Below are 14,832 nucleotides of genomic sequence, written 5' to 3'. Positions count from 1 at the left end.
TTTTAGCTTTTGCTACTTGCTTCTCTGCTGCCTTATTTTTGCCTTTTGCTAGTTGCTTTTTATACTTTTAGCCTTTGCTCTTGCTTCTATTCTGCCTTTGCACTTTCCCAGATAATGTCTTATGCACTTTATTATTACCCTCCTTTCAAAACATCTTTTATTCTTCCCATAACCTTAGTGATACACCTCTACCCCACTCCCAATGCCCCTCCTTTTTTCACCTCTTCACCTTTTCTCTTGACCTCCCTGCCTCTTTCTTTTATACATCTCCCACTCATTTGCATTATTTCCCTGCAAAAACTGTCCAAATGCCTCTCTCTTCTCTTTCACTAATAATCATATTTCTTCATCCCACCACTCACTACCCTTTCTAATATGCCCACCTCCCACGCTTCTCATGCCACAAGCATCTTTTGTGCAAGCCATCACCGCTTCCCTAAATACATCCCATTCTTCCCCCACTCCCCTTACGTCCTTTGTTCTCACCTTTTTCCATTCTGTACTCAGTCTCTCCTGGTACTTCCTGACACAAGTCTCCTTCCCAAGCTCACTTACTCTCACCACTTTCTTCACCCTAACATTCTCTCTTCTTTTCTGAAAACCTCTACAAATCTTCACCTTCGCCTCCACAAGGATCAGACATCGCTTCAGTTGTACCTCTCAGCACGTTAACAAACAAAAGTCTCTCTCGTGTGCCTATCAATTAACACGTAATCCAATAATGCTCTCTGGCCATCTCTCCTACTTACACATGTATACTTATGTATATCTCTCTTTTTAAACTAGGTATTTTTCAGCACATAAATCTACTAGCTCTTCACCATTTCCATTTACAACACTGAACACCCCATGTAAACCAATTATTCCCTTAACTGCCACATTACTCACCTTTGCATTCAAATCACCCATCACTATAACCCGGGCTCATGCATGAAAACTACTAACACACTCACTCAGCTGCTCCCAAAACACTTGCCTCTCATGATCTTTCTTCTCATGCCCAGGTGCATAACCGTATAATGTGGACAAGATGGTGAATTGTTTACAAATTTCATCAACAATAAAGTTATCCAATTTGTATAGACCATCACTAATATTATGATTATAATTCTTTGTGTATTTAATAATTGAAGATTCAATGATATTTCTCGTGGTAATAGAGTTAATAAGTGAGATGACATTACTCCAATCAATACAATAATCATAGTTTTTAACAGGATTAAACAAGGAATTTGATTCTTGTCCCGTTCTTATACTATAATTTATGTTGCTTAAGTCTTAACAGAAAGATCCTTACCGGTCTGCCCAACATAAAACCTATCACAATTTCTACATGGCACTTTATAGATGCACCCGGAGAATTTTCCGGTGAGTTCCTGATTAAGATATTCCTTATAGTACTATTGTTGCTGATGGCAACATTTACATTAAAGGAATTTACCAACATAGGAAGTAAAGTTAAACTATTATTAAAAGGGAGAATTAAAAGATCCTTGGTGTCAATGGGAGGTTTGGGCTCAACTCTACAAAATGATTTCTTTTCTAACTTAAGGGATTTATCAATAAAAGATCTAGGGTACTTCAACTTAGATCCAATAGAATATATCTTCTCAAACTCATCATCAATATACTCTGGACTGCAAATACGTAATGCCCTAAGGAACATAGATTGAAATGATGATAATTTAACTCTGTCATGCTGAGATGAGTAATAATGGATATATGAGCATACATTTGTAGGTTTCTGTATATGCTAAACTTAAACTTGTTTCCTTGCCTATGGATCATGCAAATACATACCTTCCTTCCTTCAAACTACTCGCCATTTCCCGCATTAGCGAGGTAGCGTTAAGAACAGAGGACTGGGCCTTGAGGGAATACCCTCACCTGGCCCAATTCTCTGTTCCTTCTTTTGGAAAAAAAAAAATACATACATATACATATAAATATATACACATGTACATATTCATACTTGATTGCCTTATCCATTCCTGCCGCTACCCTGCCTCACAGGAAACAGCACTGATACCCCCCTGCTTCAGCGAGGTAGCACCAAGAAAACAGACAAAGAGGCCCCATTCAATCACACTTAGATCTCTAGTTGTCATGTGTAATGGACAAAACCACAGTTCCTTATCCACATCCAGGCCCTATAGACCTTTCCATGGTTTACCCCAGACGTTTCACATGCCCTGGTTCAGTCCACTGACAGCACATCGACCCTGGGGATTGGGGAGAAAGAATACTTCCCACATATTCCCGAGAGTCATAGAAGGCGGCTAAAGGGGAAAGGAGCGGCTGTTGGAAACCCTCCCCTTCTTGTATTTTTCAATTTCTAAAAGAGGAAAAAGAAGGAGTCAAGAAGGGAGTGCTCATCCTCCTCCAAGGATCAGATGTGGGTGTCTGAATGGGTGGATGTAACCAAGATGAGAAAAAGGAAAGCTAGGTATTATGTTTGAGAAAGAAAAACTAGATCTCTTGGCTCTGAATAAAACAAAGCTCAGGGTAATGGAAGAATGGTTGGAAAAGTCTTGGAGTCAAAGGTCCGGGTTTTGTGAGAAGGACAATAGATAAAGAGAAGGCACAACTCCTAAAGCAGGAGTGTGAGACTGGGTAAAAATTGAAGTGGAATTGAGATGAGATGATGATTGAGGTTTGATTATGAACCTGTCATTGTTTTGTTTGGTGTTGTTGTGGGATTGGGGGTTTGGTTGATGAGGTGGTTTAGGATATAGATGGGGGGATATTAATGGGTGGAGTGGTTGGAGATGGGGAAGGGTTGGATTTGAGTGGATTGGGGATGGGGTGTTTTGGGGGGGGGTATTGGGGGTGGAGGGAGGGGGTATGGTTAATGTGTGGAGAAGATGGGCGGGGGGGTGGGAGATATGGGGTGGGGGGTTTGGGTGGGTGGGTGGTGGTGGTAGTGGGTGGGTTTTGGATTGGTGGGGGGGGTGGTGTTGGGGAAGTTGGGGATGGGAGAATGGTGGTGGTTGGGAAGGGGTTGGTCGTTGGGGGGGGATATAAGTGGTGTTTGATAGGGGGGATGTGGAGGGGGTGTTTAGATTTTGGGGGTGGGGTTGGTAGGGTTTTGGGGGGGGTATGTGGTAGGTTTTTGTGGTTTGGGATGTTGTGATTGGGGTGTGGGGATGTGTGGGTGTGGGGTATTGTGTAGGGGGTGGGTGGTGGGTTGTTTGTTTTTGGGGGGGGTTGGGTTGGGGTGGGGGTGTGGGGGGTTGGGGGGGTAGGTGATTGAATTTTGTTAATGGGTTGGATTGGTTGTTGTTGGGTTGTGGTTTTATGGTGAGATGTGGGTGATTTTGTGGGAGTGTAGTGGTTGTATGTGGGTGGTGGGGGGGGTTTGTTTGGGGGGGTTGATTGTGGGGGGGTGTGGGGGGGGGGGGTGATTGTTGTTGTTTTGGGTTTTGTGGGGTTGGGGGGTTATGTGGGGGGGGGTGTGATGTTGTGGTAGTTTGGGGAGGAATGGGTGTGTTTGGTGGGGTGTTGGGGGGGGTGGTATTTTTGGTGTGGGGGGATTGGGGTTGGTTATTGGTTTGGGTGTGGTAATTTTTGGGGTGGGGTTAGTGGGGTGGTTTTGGGGTGGGGTGGGGGGGGGAGGGGTGTGGATGTTTGGATTGTAGGGGATTGGGTTGTTTTGGGGGGTTTGGGGTAGTGGGGGTTGTAATGTGGGGGGATTGATTGGATGGATAGTTAATGGATGGGTTTAGGGGGGGGTTTAATTGTTTGGGAGGGGGGGGAAGGGTGGGGTGTGGGTGATGGGGGGGGGGTGGATGGGGTATGTTATGTAGTGTGTAGGTATGGGTTATTTGGGGGGGGAAGGGGGGGGGGGGGGGGAGGGGGGAAGGGGGAGTAATGAGAGGGTTGATGGGGGGGGGGGTGGGAAGGGGAAGGGGGGGGGGTGGGGGGTGAGAATAGTTGGTGGTTGGGTATTGATTGGGGGGGTTGTGGGTAAGGGGTGTGTGGGTATGGAGTGGGTGTGGGGGTGGGTGTGGGTGTTGGGGGGGTTTTGGGAAGGGTGGGGAATGGATAGGATTTTAGGGGAAGGGATGGGAAGATAGGTGGGATTTTTATATTGGTGTTTGATGGAGTTGGTGGTGTAGGTTTGTTGAATAGAGGGAGGGGTTAAAATATTGTTGGGTTTGAGTTGGAGTAAGGTTGTGTAGGGTGGGAAGGGGTTGTGGGTTTGGGAGGAGAGGAGGGTTATGGGAGAGGGGGGTGTATAGTGGGTTGAAAAGGGGGGGGTGGTAGGAGAGAATTATGGGGGGTGGGGGAGTGAGGGGGGGGGAGTTAAAGTATTTGGGGTGAATTTGATTTGAGTAGGTGTTTAGGGAAGGGAAATAGGAATTTAGGGTAAGAAGGGGAAAGTTGGAATATTGGGGGGTGGATAGGGAAGAGGAGTGGGGGTGTAGGGGGGGGGGGGGGGGGGGTGAAAGTGTGAGGGAGGGGGGGTGGGTAAAATAATATAGTGGGTAGTATATGAAGATATTGAGGATGATGATATGTGGGTGGGGGGGAATGAGGATTAGAGTGGGTGGGATGGGGGTGTGAGGAGGAGGGATAGGGTATGATTTGGAGGGGGTAGAGAGTAAGGAGATGGAGAAATTTTTTATGGTAAGGGATATGTGGATTTTGTATTGGGAAGGGATAGGAAGAATTTTGATATTTGTAGGAAGGGGATTGTTTGATGTGGGGGTGGTTGGGAGGAAAGGGTGTATAGGAATGTTAGGGGGTGAAGTATTGTGGTTTTTTTTTTTTTTGGAGGGATTTAAGTATTATGGGAGGGAGTGTAATGTTTGTGGATGGAGGGATTTTAAGGAGTATGATGGGGATAGGCTTGGTAGTGTTTTATCCTCAATACTATATGCTTTCTGAATTCTAGTTACTTATTTATCATGACACCAAAATCTTTTACATTTGCTCCACTCATCTACAGTTTCTCTGCTGGGCCTTTATATGGCACCACCAATGTATCATTACTTGTTCCATAACTTATTTGCCCAAATTTATCTTTATATTCCATTAGGTTCATTTCCCCCTATTTGCTAACTCTGTCAAAGTTTTTTTGCATCACCTTTTGATCAGCTTCTGATCTAATCAATGTGCTTACTTTGGTGTCATCAGCAAAGCTCCTAACTATGCTCTCCTTTACCTTGGCACCAATGTCTTAATATTACAATAAAGAGTGCTATTGCAACCCAGACAGGGCATCTTCCACTTGCTACCAATCTGAACAGAATATCTTAATGTTTTTAGATATACTTTCTAGCAAAATTATTTGGCTTACTTTACCAAATGCTGTTGAAAAAACAAAAAATCCATTCTTTTTCTTTGCATTAAACTTTCATATATCTCACTGTCATGAGCTAATTATTGGGTTTGCATACATTTTCATGGTTGATATCCATGTTGGCCATCATCTATTTAAAAGCTCTTGATTTGATGGTTTACCATACATCCTCCCATCACTCTTTCAAATACTTTCATTACATATGAAGGCAAGCTAATCGGTTTGTAGTGGATCCTCCTTTCGGTACTGGTATTACATAGGCCAATTTCTTTCTTGGAGTGAGGCATCAACAGAAACAGGCAAGGAATGACCTCATTTCCTCTACAGCTTATTCATCTGTTCCTGATGCAAACATGTATGAAAAGAAAAAATGTGCTGAAGCACTTTCTTACTTTCAGTGTTCACAAAAACCAACCATCATTTATCTAACATGCAATAATTCAAAGCCCTTTCACTGACTTTACTAAACTAATATGTGCTATACTATAATCAATATTTAGAGAGAAGAAACTTCAGTAAAACAAAACAAACAGAGAACACTTACTGCTTGCACCATTTCAGTCAAACATCTAAACTACTGAAAGTGACCGAAGACACTCCCACTCTACTTGATGGAACATGGATGAAGCACAAAAATCATAATGCAGGATACACACAGTCTGAAAAAAAAAATCATATTGAGGCAAAAAACACTGAAAACTGTGGGATTATAAACTCACCAAGATAATGATAAACAGCTCAAAATGGGAATGGTAGATAAAAATACATTGTACATTAGAGAACCAAGATCTTTTGTAGTTCATTGGATGCTCAAATCAAACACCAATATTAGTCATATTCTCAGAACTGAAGTCAGCTTTGTACAGTAGTTAATATATTTTGAGACCGACAACCATTTTTGAATAAAATCAAATTCTGGATATCTGACAACATACAACAGCTGACAGCAATAATCAAGAGAAATTTTATTAGTTGAAACTACTTGCTTTTGCAGAGTGAGACAATTCTAATATAAGCTTATCATCATATCTACAGTTAAGGATTGCAATGCGGTTCTCACCTGACAACACCCAGGACTTCCTAACATTCAACAGACTTCTTAGGAAAAGCAACCGTGCTTACCCCTCCGCAAACACCAAGAAGTTACAATTCAAATTCCAACAAGACTGCCTTAGGAAAAAATAATTCCATACACCCTAATCCTAGATGCCCCCCATAAGAACAAAACCTAATAAGACTAGGCAGTTTGTGATTTTGAATGCAGTTGACTATAAATGTAAACTTTAGGATCTCTTAAATGATACCAATACATGTGAAAGATTAACATCCAATCCCCTTCTTAATAAAGTAAAGACCTTCAACTCTAGACTCAACTAATTGTTAATAAGCACCAGGGCATTCTGAAGTCAGTAAGGATGGTTAATCCCTCTCTTCCTTATACATATGGCCCCCCGAAAACTTACAAAGATGAATGTCCCCTCAGACCAATTATCTCTGTTAATTCCCCTATCTATAAATCATCTAAACGGTTAGCAAAATACCTTAGCAATGTTTGAGGAAAAATATCTTCATCATATGTTATCAATAGCTTTGACTTTGTAAACAAAGTTAGAAACATTAATTTGCCTAATCATAAATGCATTGGCTTTGATGTGAATTACCTTTTCAATAAAGTAACCATCACAGGTCTATGGAGGAAATTGCCTAGTCTCAGTCTTACCTTGCCCCTTCCCATAAAAACTTTCACCGACTTAGAAAAACTTATACACAGAAATTTGGTCTTACCACAGGAAATCCACTTAGTCCTATTCTCAGTAACTTATTCATGGAATATTTTGAGAGAGAAATTTTAACTTCAATCAACAATCATTTGAAAGTCTGGTTTAGATATGTGGTCCCTGTGGCTATCCTCCCTAGATTATGTTTTATTTAATGAATTGAATAACATCCACCCCATCATCAAATTCAAGATTGAATGGGAAAAAAGGCAAACTGCACTCTCTTGATTTGTTTATTACCAAAGAATCTGATCATATGTCCTTTAAGATATACAGAAAGCCTACCATTATATTCATTATTACTCAGTACATGATTCATCTATAAAAATGTCTGTAGTTATGCCTATGATTAAATTCTAAAAGCACTACTGACATGTGATCCCATAGGCCTGGTAGACAAATGTAGTCATTAGGCAGTTACATTATCCAAAATGGTTTATGAACAAAGCTTACTGAAAAGCTAGGAACAAAAATGAAGCAAATGAAGATGTCTAAATGTTCAGTGTTGCCCTATTCTCCCAACTTAGCTAATCTAAGAAATGCTCTAGAAAAAAGTGCCTGTAATGTTGCTTTCCAGTAAAATAACAATATCAGTAAGATCTTAATAAACAGTAGGCCAAATCATGCAACAATTAGGAGTGTTTATGTCATCAAATGTAAGGCATGTAAAGATGTATACACTGGCCAAACACAAAAAAAATGTAATAAGAGAGATGTTATTGGTACTGTCATGCTGTGCCCAGGGATGGCAACAAAAATGCAATCGCTAAACAGAGTCATGAAAGTAATCACCCGATAGACCATGAAAATCCCGTTATTCTATACCCTTCTGCTGATTAAGCCACATGCAACATCACTGAATCTGTCTTAACTGCTAATAATAACTTTAATTTGTCCCCAGGCAACTTTAATGCCCATCCTATCATTAATCAAATCATTATGAGAGAATTGACAAAACATGAGCATAAAAAAAGATGTCCAAGACACACCCTGCTAGTCAGATCAATCCCCAGAACATGACCACCATTAGTCACTCTCCCTTTCAATGGATATTGTCAGTCAAATCAGTGCATTGTCTGTGGTGGTAGATGATGGACTGTGGTGCTCCAATGTGACACTGGAATTTACATAGCTTTCTTAGGTACTGGCACCTGATGAGGTGGATTGTCTCCATAAAACATGTCCTGCCACATGTATAGAAAAATTACAAGTTAAATAAAATCATATGAACTAATGAAGTGCGATTTCACTTTCATAAGTGGTAATAAAAAGAGTATGGTTGAGAGAGCAGAGGAGTGAGTATTGAAATGGTTTGGACACGGAAAGAATGAGTGAGGAAAGATTGACAAAGAGGATACATATGTCAGAGGTGGAAGGAACAAAGAGAAGCGGGAGACCAAAAGGATTTTTGAGTGATCGCAGTCTGAACATACAAGAGGGTGAGTGGAATAGAGTGACTTGGAACAATGTGGTATACCAGGGTCAACGTGCTGTCAATGGACTGAACCATGGCATGTGAAGTGTCCAGAGTACACCATGGAAAGGTCTGTGGGACGTGGATGTGGAAAAGGAGCTGTGATTTTGGTGCATTAAACATGACAGCTTGAGACTGAGTGCAAGTGAATGTGGCCTTTTTTTGTCTTTTCCTGGCACTACCTCGCTGTAAGGAGGGGTATTTCCTGTTTGGTGGAGTAGTGATAAGAATGAATGAAGGCAGCAGATATGAATATATACATGTGTACATATGTATGTGTCTGTGTATGTATATGTATGTATAAGTTGATATGTATACGAGTAGTTGGGCCATCCTTTGTCTATTTCCTTGCGCTACCTTCCTGATGCAGGAAACACCGGTTAAGTTTAACAAATAAATAAATGAATAATTATTATAATTTTGCTTTGTCGCTGTCTCCCGCGTTTGCGAGGTAGCGCAAGGAAACAGACGAAAGAAATGGCCCAACCCACCCCCATACACATGTATATACATACGTCCACACACGCAAATATACATACCTACACAGCTTTCCATGGTTTACCCCAGACGCTTCACATGCCTTGATTCAATCCACTGACAGCACGTCAACCCCGGTATACCACATCGCTCCAATTCACTCTATTCCTTGCCCTCCTTTCACCCTCCTGCATGTTCAGGCCCCGATCACACAAAATCTTTTTCACTCCATCCTTCCACCTCCAATTTGGTCTCCCTCTTCTCCTCGTTCCCTCCACCTCCGACACATATATTCTCTTGGTCAATCTTTCTTCACTCATTCTCTCCATGTGCCCAAACCATTTCAAAACACCCTCTTCTGCTCTCTCAACCACGCTCTTTTTATTTCCACACGTCTCTCTTACCCTTACATTACTTACTCAATCAAACCACCTCACACCACACATTGTCCTCAAGCATCTCATTTCCAGCACATCCATCCTCCTGCGCACAACTCTATCCACAGCCCACGCCTCGCAACCATACAACATTGTTGGAACCACTATTCCTTCAAACATACCATTTTTGCTTTCCGAGATAATGTTCTCGACTTCCACACATTCTTCAAGGCTCCCAGAATTTTCGCCCCCTCCCCCACCCTATGATCCACTTCTGCTTCCATGATTCCATCCGCTGCCAGATCCACTCCCAGATATCTAAAACACTTCACTTCCTCCAGTTTTTCTCCATTCAAACTCACCTCCCAATTGACTTGACCCTCAACCCTACTGTACCTAATAACCTTGCTCTTATTCACATTTACTCTTAACTTTCTTCTTTCACACACTTTACCAAACTCAGTCACCAGCTTCTGCAGTTTCTCACATGAATCAGCCACCAGCGGTGTATCATCAGCGAACAACAACTGACTCACTTCCCAAGCTCTCTCATCCCCAACAGACTTCATACTTGCCCCTCTTTCCAAAACTCTTGCATTCACCTCCCTAACAACCCCATCCATAAACAAATTAAACAACCATGGAGACATCACACACCCCTGCAGCAAACCTACATTCACTGAGAACCAATCACTTTCCTCTCTTCCTACACGTACACATGCCTTACATCCTCGATAAAAACTTTTCACTGCTTCTAACAACTTGCCTCCCACACCATATATTCTTAATACCTTCCACAGAGCATCTCTATCAACTCTATCATATGCCTTCTCCAGATCCATAAATGCTACATACAAATCCATTTGCTTTTCTAAGTATTTCTCACATACATTCTTCAAAGCAAACACCTGATCCACACATCCTCTACCACTTCTGAAACCACACTGCTCTTCCCCAATCTGATATATATATATATCACTGAACATTTAGTCCTTAACTTCCTGTATTCACCATACACAAACATACATACATCATCACACTTCTTGACCTGTGGTCCTGCCCAGTGGATGTGACTGGCTTCCTGAGTGCTGCATGAATCCCATAGAAGGGACTCCTTGATCAGGAAGGTAAGGGGCCAATGGAGAATTTTTCTTCTTAGGCTTGGTCATCTGTTCTTGACGCTACCTTGTCTTGGATAAAATAGCAAAAACTCACAGCTCCTTGTCCACCCCCAGGCCCAAAATACTTTTTCATGGTTTACCCTGGAGGTTTAACATGCCCTGGTTAAGTCCACTGACAGCATTTCAACCCCAGTATACCACATTATTCCAATGCACTCTATCTGATGCAAACTTTTCACCCTCCTGCATATTCAGGACCCAATTGCTAAAATCTATGTCACTCCATCCATCAGTCTGCAATTTAGTCTCCCCATTCTTGTTCCCTCCTTTTTGACACATATATCCTCTTTTTTGACCTTTCTTCACTCATTCTCTTCATGGGAGGGTTGGTGCTAGCATGGATTGTTGTTTTGCCTCGTTAATTCTTCATATATACAGAATGAATCTTACCATACCTTCCTGCCCCAGAAGTCCTGCAGCACTCGGAAAGCTTGCCACATCCACCAGTCAGGACCATAGGTCATAAAGTGTTATATTGATATTCATTTCATACATGACTACCCTAGGACCAATTTCCAAGGCTTCTTTTTAAAGTCTCCTGCATCTCACAAGGCTGTGCTACTTCCAGTTGCAGGGAAATGTAGACTCGTTTGGAGTGATAAGTTCTTTAACAAAACTCTACTCTTAATGGTACAACTTTGTCAAGGGTGACCTTCCACTCGTTGAGTAACCTTAATTACATGGGGTCTGTTAGCACCAATATATATATATATATATATATATATATATATATATATATATATATATATATATATATATATATATATATATTCAGAAGTGGTAGAGGATGTGTGGATCAGGTGTTTGCTTTGAAGAATGTATGTGAGAAATACTTAGAAAAGCAAATGGATTTGTATGTAGCATTTATGGATCTGGAGAAGGCATATGATAGAGTTGATAGAGATGCTCTGTGGAAGGTATTAAGAATATATGGTGTGGGAGGAAAGTTGTTAGAAGCAGTGAAAAGTTTTTATCGAGGATGTAAGGCATGTGTATGTGTAGGAAGAGAGGAAAGGGATTGGTTCTCAGTGAATGTAGGTTTGCGGCAGGGGTGTGTGATGTCTCCATGGTTGTTTAATTTGTTTATGGATGGGGTTGTTAGGGAGGTAAATGCAAGAGTTTTGGAAAGAGGGGCAAGTATGAAGTCTGTTGGGGATGAGAGAGCTTGGGAAGTGAGTCAGTTGTTGTTCGCTGATGATACACCGCTGGTGGCTGATTCATGTGAGAAACTGCAGAAGCTGGTGACTGAGTTTGGTAAAGTGTGTGGAAGAAGAAAGTTAAGAGTAAATGTGAATAAGAGCAAGGTTATTAGGTACAGTAGGGTTGAGGGTCAAGTCAATTGGGAGGTGAGTTTGAATGGAGAAAAACTGGAGGAAGTGAAGTGTTTTAGATATCTGGGAGTGGATCTGGCAGCGGATGGAACCATGGAAGCGGAAGTGGATCATAGGGTGGGGGAGGGGGCGAAAATTCTGGGGGCCTTGAAGAATGTGTGGAAGTCGAGAACATTATCTCGGAAAGCAAAAATGGGTATGTTTGAAGGAATAGTGGTTCCAACAATGTTGTATGGTTGCGAGGCGTGGGCTATGGATAGAGTTGTGCGCAGGAGGATGGATGTGCTGGAAATGAGATGTTTGAGGACAATGTGTGGTGTGAGGTGGTTTGATCGAGTGAGTAACGTAAGGGTAAGAGAGATGTGTGGAAATAAAAAGAGCGTGGTTGAGAGAGCAGAAGAGGGTGTTTTGAAGTGGTTTGGGCACATGGAGAGAATGAGTGAGGAAAGATTGACCAAGAGGATATATGTGTCGGAGGTGGAGGGAACGTGGAGAAGAGGGAGACCAAATTGGAGGTGGAAAGATGGAGAGAAAAAGATTTTGTGTGATCGGGGCCTGATCATGCAGGAGGGTGAAAGGAGGGCAAGGAATAGAGTGAATTGGAGCGATGTGGTATACCAGGGTTGACGTGCTGTCAGTGGATTGAATCAAGGCATGTGAAGCGTCTGGGGAAAACCATGGAAAGCTGTGTAGGTATGTATATTTGCGTGTGTGGACGTATGTATATACATGTGTATGGGGGGGGGGGTTGGGCCATTTCTTTCGTCTGTTTCCTTGCGCTACCTCGCAAACGCGGGAGACAGCGACAAAGTATAAAAAAAAAAAAAAAAAAAATATATATATATATATATATATATATATATATATATAGGGATAGGGGAGAAAGAATACTTCCCACGTATTCCCTGCGTGTTGTAGAAGGCGACCAAAAAGGGAGGGAGCGGGGGGCTGGAAATCCTCCCCTCTCATTTTTTTTTTTTTTCTTAATTTTCCAAAAGAAGGAACAGAGAAGGGGGCCAGGTGAGGATATTCCCTCAGAGGCTAAGTCCTCTGTTCTTAACGCTACCTTGCTAATGCGGGAAATGGCAAATAGTTTGAAAGAAATATATATATATAATACATATATTATCCCTGGGATAGGGGAGAAAGAATACTTCCCACGTATTCCCTGCGTGTCATAGAAGGCGACTAAAAGGGAAAGGAGTGGGCGATGTCTGATCATTATCTTGTGGAGGCTAAGGTGAAGATTTGTATGGGTTTCCAGAAAAGAAGAGTGAATGTTGGGGTGAAGAGGGTGGTGAGAGTAAGTGAGCTTGGGAAGGAGACCTGTGTGAGGAAGTACCAGGAGAGACTGAGTACAGAATGGAAAAAGGTGAGAACAATGGAAGTAAGGGGAGTGGGGGAGGAATGGGATGTATTTAGGGAATCAGTGATGGATTGCGCAAAAGATGCTTGTGGCATGAGAAGAGTGGGAGGTGGGTTGATTAGAAAGGGTAGTGAGTGGTGGGATGAAGAAGTAAGAGTATTAGTGAAAGAGAAGAAAGAGGTATTTGGACGATTTTTGCAGGGAAAAAATGAAACTGAGTGGGAGACGTATAAAAGAAAGAGACAGGAGGTCAAGAGAAAGGTGCAAGAGGTGAAAAAAAGGGCAAATGAGAGTTGGGGTGAGAGAGTATCATTAAATTTTAGGGAGAATAAAAAGATGTTCTGGAAGGAGGTAAATAAAGTGCGTAAGACAAGGGAGCAAATGGGAACTTCAGTGAAGGGCACAAATGGGGAGGTGATAACAAGTAGTGGTGATGTGAGAAGGAGATGGAGTGAGTATTTTGAAGGTTTGTTGAATGTGTTTGATGATAGAGTGGCAGATATAGGGTGTTTTGGTTGAGGTGGTGTGCAAAGTGTGAGGGTTAGGGAAAATGATTTGGTAAACAGAGAAGAGGTAGTAAAAGCTTTGCGGAAGATGAAAGCCGGCAAGGCAGCAGGTTTGGATGGTATTGCAGTGGAATTTATTAAAAAAAAGGGGGTGACTGTATTGTTGACTGGTTGGTAAGGTTATTTAATGTATGTATGACTCATGGTGAGGTGCCTGAGGATTGGCGGAATGCGTGCATAGTGCCATTGTACAAAGGCAAAGGGGATAAGAGAGAGTGCTCAAATTACAGAGGTATAAGTTTGTTGAGTATTCCTGGCAAATTGTATGGGAGGGTATTGATTGAGAGGGTGAAGGCATGTACAGAGCATCAGATTGGGGAAGAGCAGTGTGGTTTCAGAAGTGGTAGAGGATGTGTGGATCAGGTGTTTGCTTTGAAGAATATATGTGAGAAATACTTAGAAAAGCAAATGGATTTGTATGTAGCATTTATGGATCTGGAGAAGGCATATGATAGAGTTGATAGAGATGCTCTGTGGAAGGTATTAAGAATATATGGTGTGGGAGGAAAGTTGTTACAAGCAGTGAAAAGTTTTTATCGAGGATGTAAGGCATGTGTACGTGTAGGAAGAGAGGAAAGTGATTGGTTCTCAGTGAATGTAGGTTTGCGGCAGGGGTGTGTGATGTCTCCATGGTTGTTTAATTTGTTTATGGATGGGGTTGTTAGGGAGGTGAATGCAAGAGTTTTGGAAAGAGGGGCAAGGATGAAGTCTGTTGGGGATGAGAGAGCTTGGGAAGTGAGTCAGTTGTTGTTCGCTGATGATACAGCGCTGGTGGCTGATTCATGTGAGAAACTGCAGAAGCTGGTGACTGACTTTGGTAAAGTGTGTGAAAGAAGAAAGTTAAGAATAAATGTGAATAAGAGCAAGGTAATTAGGTACAGTAGGGTTGAGGGTCAAGTCAATTGGGAGGTGAGTTTGAATGGAGAAAAACTGGAGGAAGTGAAGTGTTTTAGATATCTGGGAGTGGATCTGGCAGC

General features: G+C 42.0%; 1 protein-coding gene across 1 annotated transcript in view; it reads right to left on the bottom strand.

The window, feature by feature from the left end:
- LOC139759817 (uncharacterized) overlaps window positions 1-5,970 on the bottom strand; it is a 112,695-nt gene extending 106,725 nt beyond the window's left edge. Inside the window, 1 exon segment of the mRNA XM_071682305.1 lies at window positions 5,850-5,970. The gene's annotated coding sequence lies outside the window, so the exon portion shown is untranslated.
- Window positions 5,971-14,832: the final 8,862 nt, after the last annotated feature.

The sequence above is a fragment of the Panulirus ornatus genome, chromosome 34 (genome assembly GCF_036320965.1).
Source record: "Panulirus ornatus isolate Po-2019 chromosome 34, ASM3632096v1, whole genome shotgun sequence".
Taxonomy (NCBI): Eukaryota; Metazoa; Arthropoda; class Malacostraca; order Decapoda; family Palinuridae; genus Panulirus; species Panulirus ornatus.
Note: the sequence above shows the minus strand (reverse complement) of the source record. Positions and strands in the feature narration are given on the sequence as shown.